Here is a 17,668-nt window from a genome sequence, read left to right as displayed (position 1 = left end):
TATAAATCCTATCGAGCAGGTGTTTATTGGCTGTGTAGAATACTTTTTGGTAATCTGGTCGAATCATTTAAAAACAAGCAAACAATTATTATTTTTAAATATTCATTAACGATTAAGTATTTAAGTGCCTGTCAATAATGTTTTGTTTTTGTTATTTACTATTCTTATAACACGGAAAACTAAAAAGTATAAAAACTTCAGTTGTTTACATTTGTAAAATATAACAGTCGGTTATACTTTTTATAGTCTAATTGTGAGCAATTGATAAAATAAATAAGACATTTTTTTTAAATAGACTTTATATTTAAATTATAGTCGAATAAAATTAAAATTAAATATTTTAAACATTTCATAAATTATAATATAAATACGTCGGGAAATGATTGTAATAGTGAGAGGATTTTATTTATTTTTATTTAATAACATAATAACTGTGCAAAAATAAGAAAATTAAAACACTATTGTTTAATGAAATAATATAACAATTAAAATAAACGTTCTGTACTTAATGTATATTTAAAATATTATGTGTACACTATAATATTTTAATGCCGAAAATAAATTAACGTATTTATCCTAATTGTATATAGTTAATTTTGATTAATTAGTAATAACTTGTGTTGAAAAAATCTAAAACGGGTATGCACTTTAATGCCATTTTATTTTTGTTTAAATTAATTGCATTTTTAATAGTATTTTACGCCTATTACAATTTTCTTTATGAAAACTGTTAAAATGTTAAATATTATACATTCCACTAGTGTGAACGGTTGAAACTCGTTAGGGTATGCTTGTAATATAGAAGCTGTAAATTACAATTTATTATCTTCTAAATAATATGTACAATAAAAATTAGACACAGCAATATTAATAATGCAGTTGCAGCCTGTGCTATTCGGAGATATCACCTACTATATACACTATTATATATTTCTACAAAGCACAAATAAATATTCATTTGTTTTTCAGAGCACAACTTTATCAAAGACCAAGATTTATAGTTTATATTCACACATAGTCTATATTGCTTATGGTTAATAATTTACAACTTTCGTCGTCCTGGTTTTCATTATAATATTTGTTTTATTAGTTTATGCATTCATATAGTACATGTATAAAAGGTCAAACATAACCATTAATCTCGTATGAACACATCACGTAGTGCTAAAATGTATATTATATTGTATAATATTGTATCTAAATTCCAGAGACAGGATCCTTATAACGATTTAATGTCTTTAACGACTGGAACCTTAATTATTTCACGGGTTTCGATTCGTAAAGATAAGAAATTGAGGTTTCAGTCTTAGCAGCTCTTTAAAATATAAAATTAAAATTTCGATTCAAACCACTGAACCACATAACGGTATTTCCAGCTTAAATTTCTGAACGCAGAGAAAATACTAAATAGTGTAAATTTAAAATGCATTAGTAAAGTATACCTTTATCGTTTTCTAAAATCAATGTTTGATTTATATTTAAACAATTTTATTTTGTAAGTAAAAATAAAAATATGCCAGATCACTCAGATCTTCGTGATATACTCGATCACTATATCGGCAGTGTCTCTGTGCGCACATCGATTTTGGTTTGTGAGCTCATTAAAGTCAAACATATGCAAGTATGTGGTATAGTACGTCTATATGTTTCTATTAATTATTTAGATTTAAATCGTGAAATTCGTAATCTAAAATTAATTTAATATCTAATGAAGATCAATAATTTAACTACAGATTTTGTATTTATTTATTAATTATTTAAACCTTATGAAGATCCAAAAATCCTTTACTTTCAAATATCGTGGTTTCGATTTCAGTTTCGGTTGCTAAAAAATTAAGTATGGGCTTCTGATTATTAAATGGTTCCAGTTTTGACATTGGTACTGGTTTGGTTCCGCAATTATGTAGTTCAAAGTATTAAATTCAAGTTTTATACAAAATTAAAAACCTATAGATTAAAGAATGTAATTTTGTAAAAATATTTTTACGAAACTATCCGTTATTTATGAAAATAAAATATAATAATATTTTAAGTTACTTATAATGACTCAAAAGAATGTATTCTCGCTGAATTTCAATAATTTGTTTTATTTACACTCCATAATAACTTCGTAGTTACTTGTTGAAATTGAAACTTATTTTGTAATAGTTATTTAGTATATAAACCGTAAGAATACAAAGTAATATTATATCAAACAAATTAGTGTTATTTTGGTTTTAATGAAAAATTCGGGTTCGTTGATACTTGGTTAGTTTATTTTATATTAATATTTATTTATACAGTATTCTGTATTTCTAATGATAGATGCATTTTATGTAGCTTTGAGCAAATAATGTTCCATTTTCAAGTGTGTAACATGTTTAATCTCCTACTATTTCCACTTAACAAAACAATGTTGTGTAAATATCCTGGTAAAATATAATAAAGCTACAGAATAGGTCTACCGTATACAGTACCAATGTCAGCATAACATTCTTTCAAAGTTCGCTGGTGTTTAATTTTTATTGCATTTCTATAAATTGTTCAAAAAACTGACTTTTATTCTAGAAACGGTAATTCATATTTTATTTTTATCAGATAATTTTCTTAATACAATTAAAGTAAGACGTTAATGTATTAATAAACTACCCACTACTATAATTAAAAGTTTTCGACATTTTGCTGACCATAGTATAACGAAATCGATTTATCGATTTTTATTTAATTTTTTAGTTATAGAAATTTTTAAATTGCAAAATTAATCTCAAAAATCTCTTAACAACTTATTTAATTTTGGAATTGTACTAAGAAGATAATTCAAAAGTATAAATAGTATAATATCTATTGGAATTCAATTATACCACACATACCTATTATAATATTACACGGATGCAGTTAATCATTTTTGCTGTGTCAGAAATTCGAACATCAGTGTGGTTAACTACGATCCTATTTTGATTAAATGTTAGACATTTGATTTATTTGATTGACAATGTACAACGTTGGTACTTATCAGAGTTTAATAGAATAATATATTATATTCTACTATGTAAATACAATTTTAAGTGAAGCGTATTTACAATATTATAAAAGTCATAGAGACATAATATTAGTATGTATTACAAGTGTATAGTAATTGTGTGGAATTCAAGCATGATTTAAGTAAGTACTTATTGATTATTATTACTATTTGAAATACGATAATTTTTCAGTGTACCTATACTTATAGAAAAATAAGGCATACTTTGTTAAAAAATGAATTTAATATTTAATGTTCATTTTAATGTTTGACATTCTTATGTTAAGTATTGGGACCGAGTAGTGAATAGTATAGGTGGGTACTTTAGTATTTTTAATAGGTATTTAAATGTAAATACAATGTGAATACAATTCGACATATTATTATCTCGTATTAAAAATAAATAAATGTTAATTGCAAAATTTAGTAGAATGTTAACTACGTAGCTAATTAGTCTAGATATCTAAACTATATAGGAAATGTCTAAACATACCTAGCATTTTTTGCTTATAATTTTATATAGTGCTATGAATTGAGAACATCTTGTAATCTATATTACATTATACACGACAAGAAACACAATTCAGTAAATTATATTAAATTGTATTAAATTATATTTGCTTAAAATAATTTTATTCGAAATATCTGCATGTCTCACTCTGTTTGTTCTCGTACATGGCACAAATATATATACTTTCCCATCCATACGACCATAATACTATCTACCTATTCAACTCGTCTTTTAAAACTTTAAAACTCATCCAAATAATAAAATACTGAGTGAAAATTATAGTTATTCAGCTATTAAAATGTTAATTACCTCAATTACTTCATCTATAAATTGGATATGTTATAGATATTTGAGAAACAGTAAAACAATTATTTTAAAGTTTTTTTTTAGATTCTGAGTGGAACGATGAATGTATTGATTTTACAATGATGTGTGTTTTTTTTAAATTTTTTTTTAAAATTTTTTTTTGTGTCTGTCATCACCTTTTAGGACAGTAAAAGTCCTTGGATTTTCTTCAACAGTACCTTTTCTGATAGGAAAGTGAATCTACTTGGTACTTTGGGCGGGCAAAAGTAAAATCCAATAGTTTTCAAAAGCGCCGTGAAAAACAAAAGAAAAATTAAGGAAAAACGGGAATTTTTACGCAAAATCTGTTTTCGAGAAAATTGATTTTGGTTTTTGGTGTAACATTAAAACGAATGACTGTAGATACCTGAAATTTTCACTGGTTGTTTATATTTCCATTTTCTATACGTGATAAATTTTTCAAAATATTTTGATTTGTTTTGAGCTGTTTACGGACAATTTCGGTTTCCAATTTAATTAATTTTTTTTCTATGAATGTCAATAAAACTTTATTTGTTGAGTAAAAATACTTGAAAATTTAATACAAAGCTCCTGATATATTGTTACAATAGCAATTGTAAAATATTAAAAATACATAGGCACACATTTTTTTTATAAGCATTGGAAGTTGAAATTTTGACAAAATTCATCAAATTTAAAATTGAATAATTATTTTGTAGTTAAAAATTTATAAAATGTTCAACTTTTATATCTAAGGGTTGAAAATTTTAAACAAGATTTCACGTAAATATTTAATTCTGTTACCAAAAATTTTAAAAAATACATAAGCACAGTTTATTTTTATAGTCATTTTAAGTTCAAATTTGGACGAAATTACATATTAAAAAACCTGGAATAACTATTTTAGTTATTTTTTTGTGATTGTATATAATATTACTTGTGGGTACTTGAAACTTCTAAAGTATACTATTATATATCTATGATAGTACCACGGTTTGTTGTTGATGTATAACGCGTTACCTAATGGATATTGTGATATGATTAATTTGGAATTTATTATTGATACCTATTATAGGTCAATTTTTTTTTAATACTATAGATAAGTAGGTATACCTATAATAGGTATGTCTAATACCTAGTCTGACATACCGTCTCCCCTCTGAATCGTTTTTCTTATACAGTGATATTATATCATTGAATTCAAATTTAATACTATCCATTATACAGTGACCCACTTGTAACCTACTGTACAGCAGAGCGACATCCACTTACCCACCTTTTTTAAGTTGATGTTGCTTTAATCAAAAAGTTCTATGAATTATTATAACCAATCTATATAACACAGTAACAATTTTTATTAATTATTGATGAATTCCAATAATTTTAGTTAGAAAAAACATATTGTTGGTGACAGACATGGTGAAACGTTCAGTATTCTGTTCACGCAAAAAGTTGTTGTGTGTAAAAAAAATATTGATTATAGTAAGACGCACCAAACTAAACATTTTACATTTTTCAGCCTAACACTATGCAGTATATAATATTATACACACCTAATAGTTTATCGTTCATATTTATGTCACTATGTGAACATATTATCAATATATTAAACTTTTGAATTTTTCTTAGAAATGCGTAATACATAAGAACAATATTTTTCAACAAGAAATTTTCTTCTGTCAGATAGGTACCTATCACTTATAACCCGCATGATGTATTTTTTCTCATGGAATTTTTTACCTTTTAATTTATTATTGTATTCATTAAATTAACATAAAAACTGTAATGTTATTATTTAGTCTTAATGCCTTTTTTTAAAACACATTTAAACATTCCAAAAATAACCTTTCTGAAAACCATCTGTGTTTATTGTTTAGTCGATATAGAGAGATCTATGTGAAACTTTTGTAGTAGGGTACCTATTTCATATTTTCTATATTTTGTCTAATGTCTGTCCAAACACAAAGTCACAGACCAAAACAAGGTATCGCACGAAAATAATCGCTTTGAGTCAAAAAGAGTGATACAAACATTTAATTTTACTAGCTTTTAAACAGTGTTAACTTGAATAATATTATGCGTGCATATGATTTAATTAGAGACCAAAAAATAGTTTTTAACATTATAATACAAAATTGATAATTGGATTAAATTGATATCAATATTATAATATAAAGAATGAAACTTACCAATAAGTATTAAAAATATTAATCTATACGAAAGTAACTAGGAGGAAATATAATATAATTTTAAGTTTTTACATCAACGTTAAGGTATAGCAGTAAAGTACTGATTTAAGCTTTTTGTTATTAATCCAACTTTGTATTTATAATATATAATCATGAATGAATTTATTAACAACCAGCATAGTTCAAATAGATTATTCTTGTATTCAATAAAGTATTATTTTTATTTCCCGGTTCGGAGTAATACCATTTCAATATTATTTCACATAATATAATTTTTTTCTTAAAATTATTATGCAAATAAATTTAATTTTAATATTATTTTAAGTTTTACTAATATTTATCTTAGCATCCCAGTTAAGAATAAAATATATTATAGGATAATTAACTAAGCATACTCACCTCTTTTTTTTTCTTCAATAATGCAGTTATTTTAAATCTAATTTTTGGAATTTTTAAATATACTTAAAGACCACAATATATTAAAAATCTTGAGATTTTTTAAATTACCTACTTATGAAGTGTCCTGTGAAGATATACACTTCTGTTTTTTAAAAGATAACTCCCCTTTTCAACTGTAAATTATTCAGTAGATAATTTTTCTGAACAATTTGACTTATCAGATTCTAAACTTGTACGAGTTGTTTTTGAGTTATTTGACTATGTGTTCTAAGAATAAAAGGTCTATGATGGTAATGGGTTCATACGATATAGGGGCTATGGTGATTTAAAAATATTAGTCATTAATATTTATCCATCAACATTAATCATTTGTAAAAATGTCCCAAGTATAATAAATACTAGTTTCAATAATTATATCTATTCTATATTTTTATATTACTAAAAAGGGGAGAGGGGGGTATCATTTTGAAAAACAGATGTTTGTATCGCAAAATAACACTTATCTCAAGTACCTAGCACAAAAAGATTCAAGAATTTGAAAAAAATGTATATTTAAAAATAAAGTATATTTAAAAATTCCAAAAATCAAAATTTGAATAAATCCATTATTTAAGGAAAAAATGGGGGTAGTATGCTTGGTGAATCATCCTGTATCATGACTATCTACTAAGGAAACTATGAGCAAAAAAACATTCATTTAGGGGGTAAAATGTTTCTATATTTTAAGCCTTGAATGTATTGGTTTTTAAATGATCTTATTTTTATAGATTCTTTTAGTAACCCTATTTTGGTAGAAGGAGTAAGTAAATGAAATGTTTTATGTTTTAGTAACACCTTTGACGATGAAAAAATTGAGTCAAAAAGGTACATTGAACGGATCGTTTTTCAATTTTTTTCAATAATTTATTTAATCATAGGTAAGAGAAAACAATCATTATAACAGTAGACAATTTTTGATCTAAAGCAGTATGTACGATATTAAAAGAGCTCCGTTGTCATATTTTTAATGTTCCGAGGGCATTATTATATATTGCTTTCAAATTTAATATCATCTAATTATACTCACCATTATTCAGTGCCTGGGGCAGCAAATAAGTGAATAGAGCACTCTGTTTGAATACTTATCTGTTTAGCTTTTTTTAATTATCAAATGTAACCGAATTATTTAAAAAACTTAATTAGGTAACTAATAACTTTGAAGGTTTGAACTCGTTTGATTATTTTTTTTTGTATTCAACTTGGGTAAAAATATTCATTACCTTTTAAATCATTATTTATAATCTATAATACTTATATTCAATGATTCCACGGGGGGGAGAGCTTAGCCCTCTGACTACGATTTATCTCCCCCCCCCCCAAAAAAAATATCCCTTATTGATTTAGATATAGGTCATCTTAAATAAATAGTTTTGTTAGGTGGGCTTTAGTCCCCTTAGAATTTTAACCCTAATTGCGCCTATGTATAAATGTTTTTGTTACAGACTTGTCGCCAAATGTCAGTCAGTGTTAAATTCGGTGGCAATAAATAATTAGCGTAGAAACAAATTTCACATGCGTATACACACGCCAAAACGAAACTTTCGCAGTTGCAAAATTTTCGTTCCAGTATATGCCCTAATATGAATACGTGATTACACGCAATATGGTCATTCACTCTCACCAAATTTAAAATAGTATTAGGTATTATTCAATTGCACTGCTGCAGCTGCAATCAATAACCGACGTTAGGTATCTATACATATTATCATAGTTTATCAAAATGAATATTTTTTCAAGTATAACATATCAATTTTATGTAGATTTTATAATAATATTGCTAATAATGAAACTGTAGTTGAGACAACTATAATAATAATAATATTTATTTTATTTGATAACTTTCTTCCACACGGTATATTAATTATTTATTTATCATTATCTTTAAATATATGTAAAACATTTCACTTTTAAGATAAGTGCTACAAACATATGTGAATCCTTCCATTCAAACTTCAATTCTATGTTTTATTCTGTTCACTCAAATATTTTTCAAAATAATACTCATTAAAAAAAATATTCAAATCAACAATAATTATTATATGAAATTGAAAAGTGCGGAAGGAAAAAAAGAAACTGTATAAATCTAAGGAGAATTTAGTAAACAAAAAATTACAGTAAAAATACTAGGAAAAATTAATTTCTACGATTATGATAAACTTGTATCATATAAATAATGCCAATCCAACTATTAACATCTTCGATCTTAAATATAAATTAACAAACGTTTATGTAAGTATTCAACTAGATAGCTATCGATTGTAAATCATGAAAAACATATTAAATATTAAATAAAGAAATTAAAGAAAAACACTCTAGAGAAAAGCAATTTTAACCATACGTATAATATTACTAGATGATAAGTTACAGACAGTCCTAAGTCTGTTAAAGTAAGAAGGAAACATTTTTTCTGGGACTCGACTATACTCTTTTTCAAATGAGAACGCACCGGGTCGCGCATCGTTATCAGAGGCGGAACCACAAGCCCCTCCCACAAAATTAGTAATTAATTTCTGATTAGTCGCCAATGATCGGCTACTTTCGACGCCGCCGGGCATACAGAATGTTAAATTATTATTATAATTATTATTATACAAGGTGGCACCACCTACGACAGCTGAAACTGTCGGGAGTGGGGAGGCCATGCGCGCGTTTCGACCGGTTTTCGTCCGCCGCCCGGTGCGTTCTCATTTGAAAAAGAGTATAGTATGCACCAAATTTTCAGATAGAATTAAAATTTTAAAAAAATACTCAGAGATTACCTCACATGACTATAGGTATTATGTCAACGGAAAAAGTAATACCTATATTAATCACGTTATAATTATAATTATGATAGGCGTATTATAATACATTCATAAAAGTATAGAAAAAAAAAATGTTTATAGATTGGTAAGAGTTCAAGCAAACTATTTGTACTTAACGAAATGAAACTGAAAGCAGCAGTAGGATAATCCGTTAAAATCTCTTCAGCATTGTTTTAGAGTAGGACCTTACCGCTCCCAAGGATTCACTTTTTTCGGTCTCACTTGCACGTTCCATTAAATGATTAAATTGCATTTGCCTCATAAATTATCGACCGCAATGGAAATAATGGAATACGAGCTTTAAACGGTAGACCTGCCGCATAGTAAACCAACCAAAAGTAAAAAAAGTCGTCTTCAGAAGAAAAAAAGTAAATAAACAACACTTGGCGCCCAATAATTATAAGTATTATTATTATAACTACTGCGCGACCTAGTATTCCACATCAACACTATAATGTTTTATGTACGTGCGGCGGCGCTGTTTGGCGGTCACCATAATAACAATAATATAGCCATAAAGATCTATAACCTTGAATATATAGCTCGCACGTACTTATTGTACTTACACGACCGACAATAACGAACGCGCTCAAGTCAGGAGATGCAATTACTATTTTTATATATTATTTTATTTTGTTGACATTTTTCGAATTCTACAACTTATTTTTACATCACAATTTATTATTATCTTTATTATTGTTACGTACAGTCGTTGGATATCGTCTAATAATTCATGTACTGTTCTATCATGTGAGATCAAGGTGTGCATATTATATCGAATAACTGTGTTCAAATTAAACTTTATATAATAATATTAATTATTAATAATATTATAATAGTGAGTAATAAACAGAGTCAAATTATAAGAAAAAAAAATAATAAGCGTGGCTGTTGGTACTAATGAAATCGCGATCTTCGATCTGAATCATTTTAGATTTTATTTGTGGGTCTGACTATTTTTGTAAAAACTGTTAAGTGTTTAGCGTCCAAACACGGTGTCTAAAATCGGTCAAAAGTACCTAGTATAGTAACCTACTCCGGTGTTCACAGGTTGTTCGATTTTTAAACTATATTAAAGAAAAATTCGTATAAAATCCCTCAATCGATACGAGTAGCAGGAAATACCTACTGCTGACTACTACGCATATTATTTTTATTTTCCTCGACGACATTCGCTTATGGTCATCGTTCGTCATCGTGCGGCGACTGCGTAGGTATATATGCGGTAAATAATAAAATATACGCTTACGCCCTTGTGCGTGGAAATCGTCCTGCAGTATGTCGTGTAATTATCAACGGGCGAGGGCCGCGATTAAGTCGCACACATAAAAAGGTCGTGGGAAAGCCGACATTGCCGGGTTTTCGGTAAAAAAGAGAAGATAATAACACGTACGCCGGCGATCGCTGGCGGGTCACACAGAATCGGTGTGGAGTGCGCTAGTAAATTCGGTATATAATTTGCCCCAAATAATATATTTTTGTATATCGTGCTTAGACGAGTGCGTTCAATTCATACACTCGAAACTATAATAGCAGCGAACCGTCTTTTAATATTATGACGTTACGATGTCCAGTCGTCACGATACGATACGGTTTTGACTTTTCACGTGTCGGGCGCACCTACGGACGATTTATGTCGTACCAATTTATTCGATTGTAAGGGGCTGCAAGAGGGAGGCGAGTCTCTAATATTCTCGAAAGGAGATGATTGAAAAACATGCCAGATCGAAAAACCTCGTCGGATTAAATGTTCAATCGTTAAATAATAATAATATAGAATATTCACAAACCGTTTCCTGACGACTATGCCCGTCCTATAGATTTTTAATACCACGTTAAAAGAAAATCATGTCTGCAATATCATAAAATCCATTATAGGTAGTTGGTAGATAAATATTACATAATATTATGGTGTGTTTATTTTATATAGGACTATTTTTTTTTTAGAATAAAATCCGTATAGATTTTTTTTTTATAAAACCACAATATAGGACAAATAATGTTTTCAGTATTATACGATCGATCATAATATTACCTTTACTACTTTTTCACCGAAGAATATTTTTGGTAACATTTCGTGAAAAAAGAATTCTGCCAATTTATTAACAAAATTGTATAGGAAGGTACTTATAAATACGTTAAGTTCTGGGAATCCATTTTAAGAAGGTGCCTCGAAACACGATCATCGAACGAAATTATTGTATAACAGGAAGAAAATACAAAGTACTTACATTGAAATCTCAGCTCTAATTACTTATTTACTTATCACTCATTTTCCACTCGTGGGTGCCCTCAGTTTTACCACAACATACAGGTATGATCATTTAATTTAATATATGTTATTGTACCGCTATATCATACACCCGCGGACGTGTCGAGACGGACGTGGTCGACCCACATAGGACCATATATAATAATATTATATTATGATGCACCGCACACCGGCCAGCAGGTGCACATTAAAACAATAATAATAATAAAAAATATAATAATAACACAATCACATATTATTATACCTAAACGTAGGATAGGTACGATAATCTATGCGCGTGCTGTACGCGTTTTATTATTATCATGCCTTCCATTCGTGAGCTGATGCCCCACATATTATATACATAACAATAATAATAATATACGATTGTTGTGGGACGTGGCAGGCCAAAAAAGTTTGCTTGGTTTTTAGCCGCGCATGGTGAGTGTGTATTTTATAAAGAGAAAAGCGACGTTTTCGTATTATTATTACTACATTGTATACTATGATAATATAATATTATTAATATATTTACACACGGTTTCTTCTTATATTGTTATTATTATATTATTTGTTTTTATACTCTGTATACGCGAATGGAACGGAGGAAAATGTAATTTCGGAATTTTTCTTTATTTTTTTTTTTTTTTACCATCTGAGGGCAACTTTTACGCAGTCCTTTAGACTATTTAGAGACCCGCGTCAACGGCTTTGTCGCGCCAGGCTCGGGAGTATTAATTTAAAGACCCCGCGCTTTTCCTCTCCATCTGCAAACTCACACACACAAAGTCAGGACGCCTGTGTTGGAATTTAATGTATTTCATTTTATTTGGCTAAAATTGTGTGGGGGAAAAAGCGCGGATCTTTTCAAATACGACCTTTTTTTTGTACATCGTATACGTCTGAAAATAAGTATAAATCCTTTTGTTATATAATATTATACTATAAGAAACTTCCATCCAAACCATCACTTGTCACTTATAAGTTATAATATTTTGGTTTCAGCTTTCGATAAATTCATAGTGCGATCTTTACGTTTTTATTTACTTTGCTATATAATATTATTATAGCTACCCACTAAGCTTTTATAGACATTTTTTAGCGCCTATTAAAAGTGAAGATTTTTTTTTGGTTCACCGTTAATTTATGGTAAGTACTTGCAATATATTGTAATTTAGTATTTACAACCGATGGTAACTGGCGAGTACTTAAAACAAATTTTATGTACCTACCGGATTTCACGCATTTTGCAAAAGTTTATAGAACAGCGTAATGAGCATTAGTCCATTTTACCTACATAAAGTCTACAGTAATTATAATATGTAAAATATTCAGCATTAAAGTATAAGTTACAGAAAATGTTTTTGAAAACGTTTTTTACTGCGTTTCTTAAGATCCAAAATACAATCAATCATACATGCAATAAATCTTTATCGATTTATTATAAGCCTATTTTTGGCCGAAGTTAGTAATTATAACGTATTTAATTTAACGACAATATTTCAAGATTTGGACTGAATTCATTTTGTGAAAAAAATATACAAAATATAGCTTTGGTATTCTCTTAATTGAGTGCTAGTTGTAGTAAATATGGATTTTGAAGGTTTCACGTGTTTCAGTATATTTAGGGAAGTTGATCATTATGTATTCAATAGTAATTTTTTCACTGGATTCTATTACGATATTATTATGTACCTACTGGAATTATTATAATGACTTATTAATCGAGACGATAAACTGTTTTTTAGTCCACAGTTAATAATACTCAATTAACAATATTATTAATATTGATTTAATATCATATTCACAATAATACTAACATAATATCAATTGCAATGATGGTCTGACACTATATGACAATAACCGTTTAATATATCATTTTTGTTTTCGACTAAATTATTTTCCTCACTATAACAATAAAATAATAAAATATGTTATATGCGTACCTATAATATCTCTGTATCTATAAACGTGCGGAATAACTTCACACGATACAGTCGACGGCTTTTAGTAACTCGAAGGGGTAGGGGGGGGGGAGAGAGAGGAAATTCAAATTGTTAAAAACTTCGAGATATTATCGAAAACCAATAATACCTATAATTTTATTATTAATAGCGTGATTGTGTTATGGTGCCAGAAGCAGATTCTTTTATATAAAAAGATATCGCGATGTTCGAGTCGCCGAGCCGAGTCGATTGTAATAATATTATTATTGTAGTCGTTTCAGGTACTCGGCACACACATCGCCCGCGTTTAACTAGTAATAAAGTCAACAAAATATAAAGTCATAAAACATTGGTGCGCGCCGGTTGTTCAATAATTAATGGCCGCGTAACGTATTTATAATAAATGTTGTATGAGCGCAGTTACCACGTAAGTATGTGTTTTAACGTGTGTGTGTGCTATTCCTTTAACCGTATTGCACCATATGCATATATGCACCACCGTGCTTCACATAGCCTTTAAACGGAACGGCCGCCGCTGTCGTAAAGGTCATATTATTATATTATACGCGCTACGCGCAGTATTAATACAATCGTCTAATTGCTTACGTGAACAATTATTATTATCGTTTCCCTTAAAAAGTACGTCGTCGTTAAGCGTATCCCGTTTCATCTTTGTAGGTATCTCCATAATTACGACTTAGTGCAAATCGATTCAAACGCTGTTTTTTCCGCGTTAATAATTTTCATAAGATACCTCTAATTCTCCAAATTATGTTACATATTTATGTGATTACTTTTTTTTTTGTTTTATTAAAATCGAGTAAAAAACAATCAATTTAAGTTTTTGATGGCAATTCTGAGAATAATATTATACGAAGTAGTCATATGTTCACAATCAACTAAAATGAATGGTATTTGAATAAATCAATGTCAGGCCATGATAAGACATCCACCAATCATAGTAGTTGGTCTTTATGCGCAATTAACATTTTTTATTTTTTTTTTTTTTTGTAAGATTCTGAAACGATTTGGTCTCATTCCTTTGTTTTCTGTTTTTTTGGAATTTTTTATAAAAACTTAACCTGCTTAAATTGGTCAATTTTAATAAATATATTTTTTAAATTGCCTAACAAAAAAAAATTTAAAAATAACCATGATCATTTTTTTTTGAGAAAAATGCGTGAATTTTAATTATTTTACGTTAAACTTACGCCATTGAATTGTAATTTTCTTATTGATTACCGTCGGAAACACTGCATAAATATGGTGAATTTCCATGGAAATACTCAGGAGCTTTCGGTACATTATATACTGCGTAGGTAGTAGGTAGGTATACCTACGTATTTTAACGACGTATATTATAATTGTTGTACCTACATCGACCGCGTGTCTAAAGTATGGCTCCGTTGATTGCACAGCATTTATATATTATTATTATATCCACCGTTGCGTTTGATATGGAATTAATTTCGTACCGACTGATGCTTTATAACTTAATTATTGTCAATTCGAGTGTTAAAAACAACACGCCGAGTATTCTACGCGACCAGGTAGGTAAGATTAATTTCATGCACGATGACGTACGACGTATATAAATATTATTATATAATAAAGGCGGTATAGGTTTATATACTCGGAAATAAATGCGAAAACGGGAAATAATACGTTTTGGATATCATAGCCAACATTGAATCCGGTGTACGCATAATATATGACTGTTTATGACACGTCCAATCCCACGACACAAATAATACAGGGTGAGTCACGTTTGGTCATGCTCAACTCCATTTTTTTCCTTTATTCATTTATTCTAATAGAACTTGGCATTTGTTTATAGTACTCATCATACTTGTACAGATCATATATTTTCCAAAACTTGCAGTTATTGCTATATTCATTATAGTATTTATCCTGTGTCAATACAGACCTAACTTTCTTGCAAATGATTAATTGTCAAGCAGATGATTTTTTTTTAAAATTTTGATATGAAATTCAAATAAATAGTTTTTTAATCCCACGCACTAAGAATAAGAGTTCATGGTATATAGGTTTAAATATAATATACGGACTATGATAATGTGAAAATTCAAAATATTAGCAATTTATAATTTGTAAAAATGTATGAACATAATGAGTGTGGTATACTAAATATTACAAATTATTATCATATTATATTTTGTGTTTGACCATGAAACTATTATTCAGAATTATATAATCTCAAGTATATTAAGTTGAATAATAATTCAGAAACTACTCGTTTGAATTTTGATTTTTATTATTACGACATCATAATTTTCCAAAATATCACCTACCACACAATTCAGAGCAAAAAGGGTGGTTATAGTTTGAAAAAATAATGTTGTATCGTCACAGCTGAGAACTCGTTAAATCATACCTTAACTAAATGACAGAAAATAATATGGTCTTTAAGTAAACTAAAAATTCCGAAAACTAGAATTTTAAGAAATGCACACGTCTTAACCACTGATAAAATAATTGGAGAGGGATGAGCATATGCTTGGTGAATCACCCTGTAGGTATATAATACAAGTACATTGTATATTCCGTACCCACTACAATTATACGCCTCCGCATAGGGAAATTGCCATTTGTTTACTATCCCACGAGCTATGTACGAAACAATCGCTAATTTGATTTACACGTGTTTTATGTGTATTGAATTAAAATGAATTTATCGTTACCGCCGTGGAAAAATGTACAAAAAGTAACCGCGACGACATTGTACACGTAGGTTCCCAGTATCAATGGCATTACAATAAACATGTCATTTGTGATGTAAAAAAACCCAAACCAAACAGCCGTGATGCGGCGACAATGATAATAGTTATTGTATAATAATAATATTATACCACCATGTTGCCTAATCACGGTTGCTGTTTAACTTATGCGCGAATAGACCAAAAAACAATTCGAAACGCCGAGTTTTTTCACCGAAGGTCACACTATAAAGTAAATAATCCGTAAATATTGTAAACCTCTAAACCATCGCAGTTGGGATTGAATTACAATGGAAATACCATAACTACTATCGTAGCCATAATAAAACTCGTAGTCCAAAACTATTTTTTTTTAGTGTGGATAAAAATAATAATATATGTATTATTGAAATTCGTAGGTAATTATTGTTCGTAAATCGTCAGGTTTTTCATGTATTACAAACGTTCCGAAACGTACGCAGGCGACAACATAATAATATTATCGTGACTTGCATTTAACTCGACGAAGTTTTTGAAATCTCGAAACATTAAATCAGGGGTTTCCAAATTTTTTTTTACGACGGGCCAAATCTGCGATTCACTTCGGCATTTTTTAGATGGAAAGGTAATATGTAATTGAAGATTTATACGAACTTTTTTTAGTGGTTACTAATTAATACATTAAATATTATATTTTCCAAACATTAATAATTAGTTTGGCGGCCCGGGTCCGTAGGTAGGGGACCTGTGCATTTAATTGTCGTGGTCTATTATTTTATCGAGCGTACGTAAACATTTCGGTGTACAAACAGTTCTAAAAACGTGTTGAAATTTATCATGTTTTTTTATGAATAACCTAAAATGTTTAAAATGTCCTATATAAAGCCACTGCACATAATAAAATTATAGTTAACAAATAAACAGATATAATAATATATAGCTCTACTGAAAAGTTACCAGTACGCCGCATGGTGATCACCATCTCGTGCTGATTCCGGTCGACCGATCGTTATTTCACTCAATCTATGAGTAGTGTACGGTTAGGATTTTATATAAAACAATATTATAATATAATATAAGTACGCGTAAACGAACCATATATTTTTACCACCCGGCGTTTCGTGTAGGCAATTCAGGCACAAAACTGTGAGCCGTGAATCCATCTATATAGTAAATAAAAATTAATTGCTGTTCGTTAGTCTCTCTAAGACTCAAAAGCCACTTGTCCGATTTGAATAATTTTTTTTTTATTTTGTTCACTTTAATATAAGGGTGGTTTTAAAAGAAAAATAATAGGAAAAATCCGAAAGAAAAGCTAAAAAAAATTTTAAATTGGTAATTTAGCATGGAAAATCGTCAGTTAGTTGTTTATCCTTTATGCATTTCTATACTATTCATCCGATTTCCATGATACTTTCATAGGCTTAGGCCTTAGGCACCCCAAGAAAGGTTTGTTTTTAAGCTATTACGAACAAAATCGGACGAAAAAAATATTATACATATACATG

Source organism: Acyrthosiphon pisum, chromosome A2 (genome assembly GCF_005508785.2).
Source record: "Acyrthosiphon pisum isolate AL4f chromosome A2, pea_aphid_22Mar2018_4r6ur, whole genome shotgun sequence".
NCBI classification, from domain to species: domain Eukaryota; kingdom Metazoa; phylum Arthropoda; class Insecta; order Hemiptera; family Aphididae; genus Acyrthosiphon; species Acyrthosiphon pisum.
The sequence above is the reverse complement of the archived record's forward strand: the minus strand, read 5'-3'. Positions refer to the sequence as shown.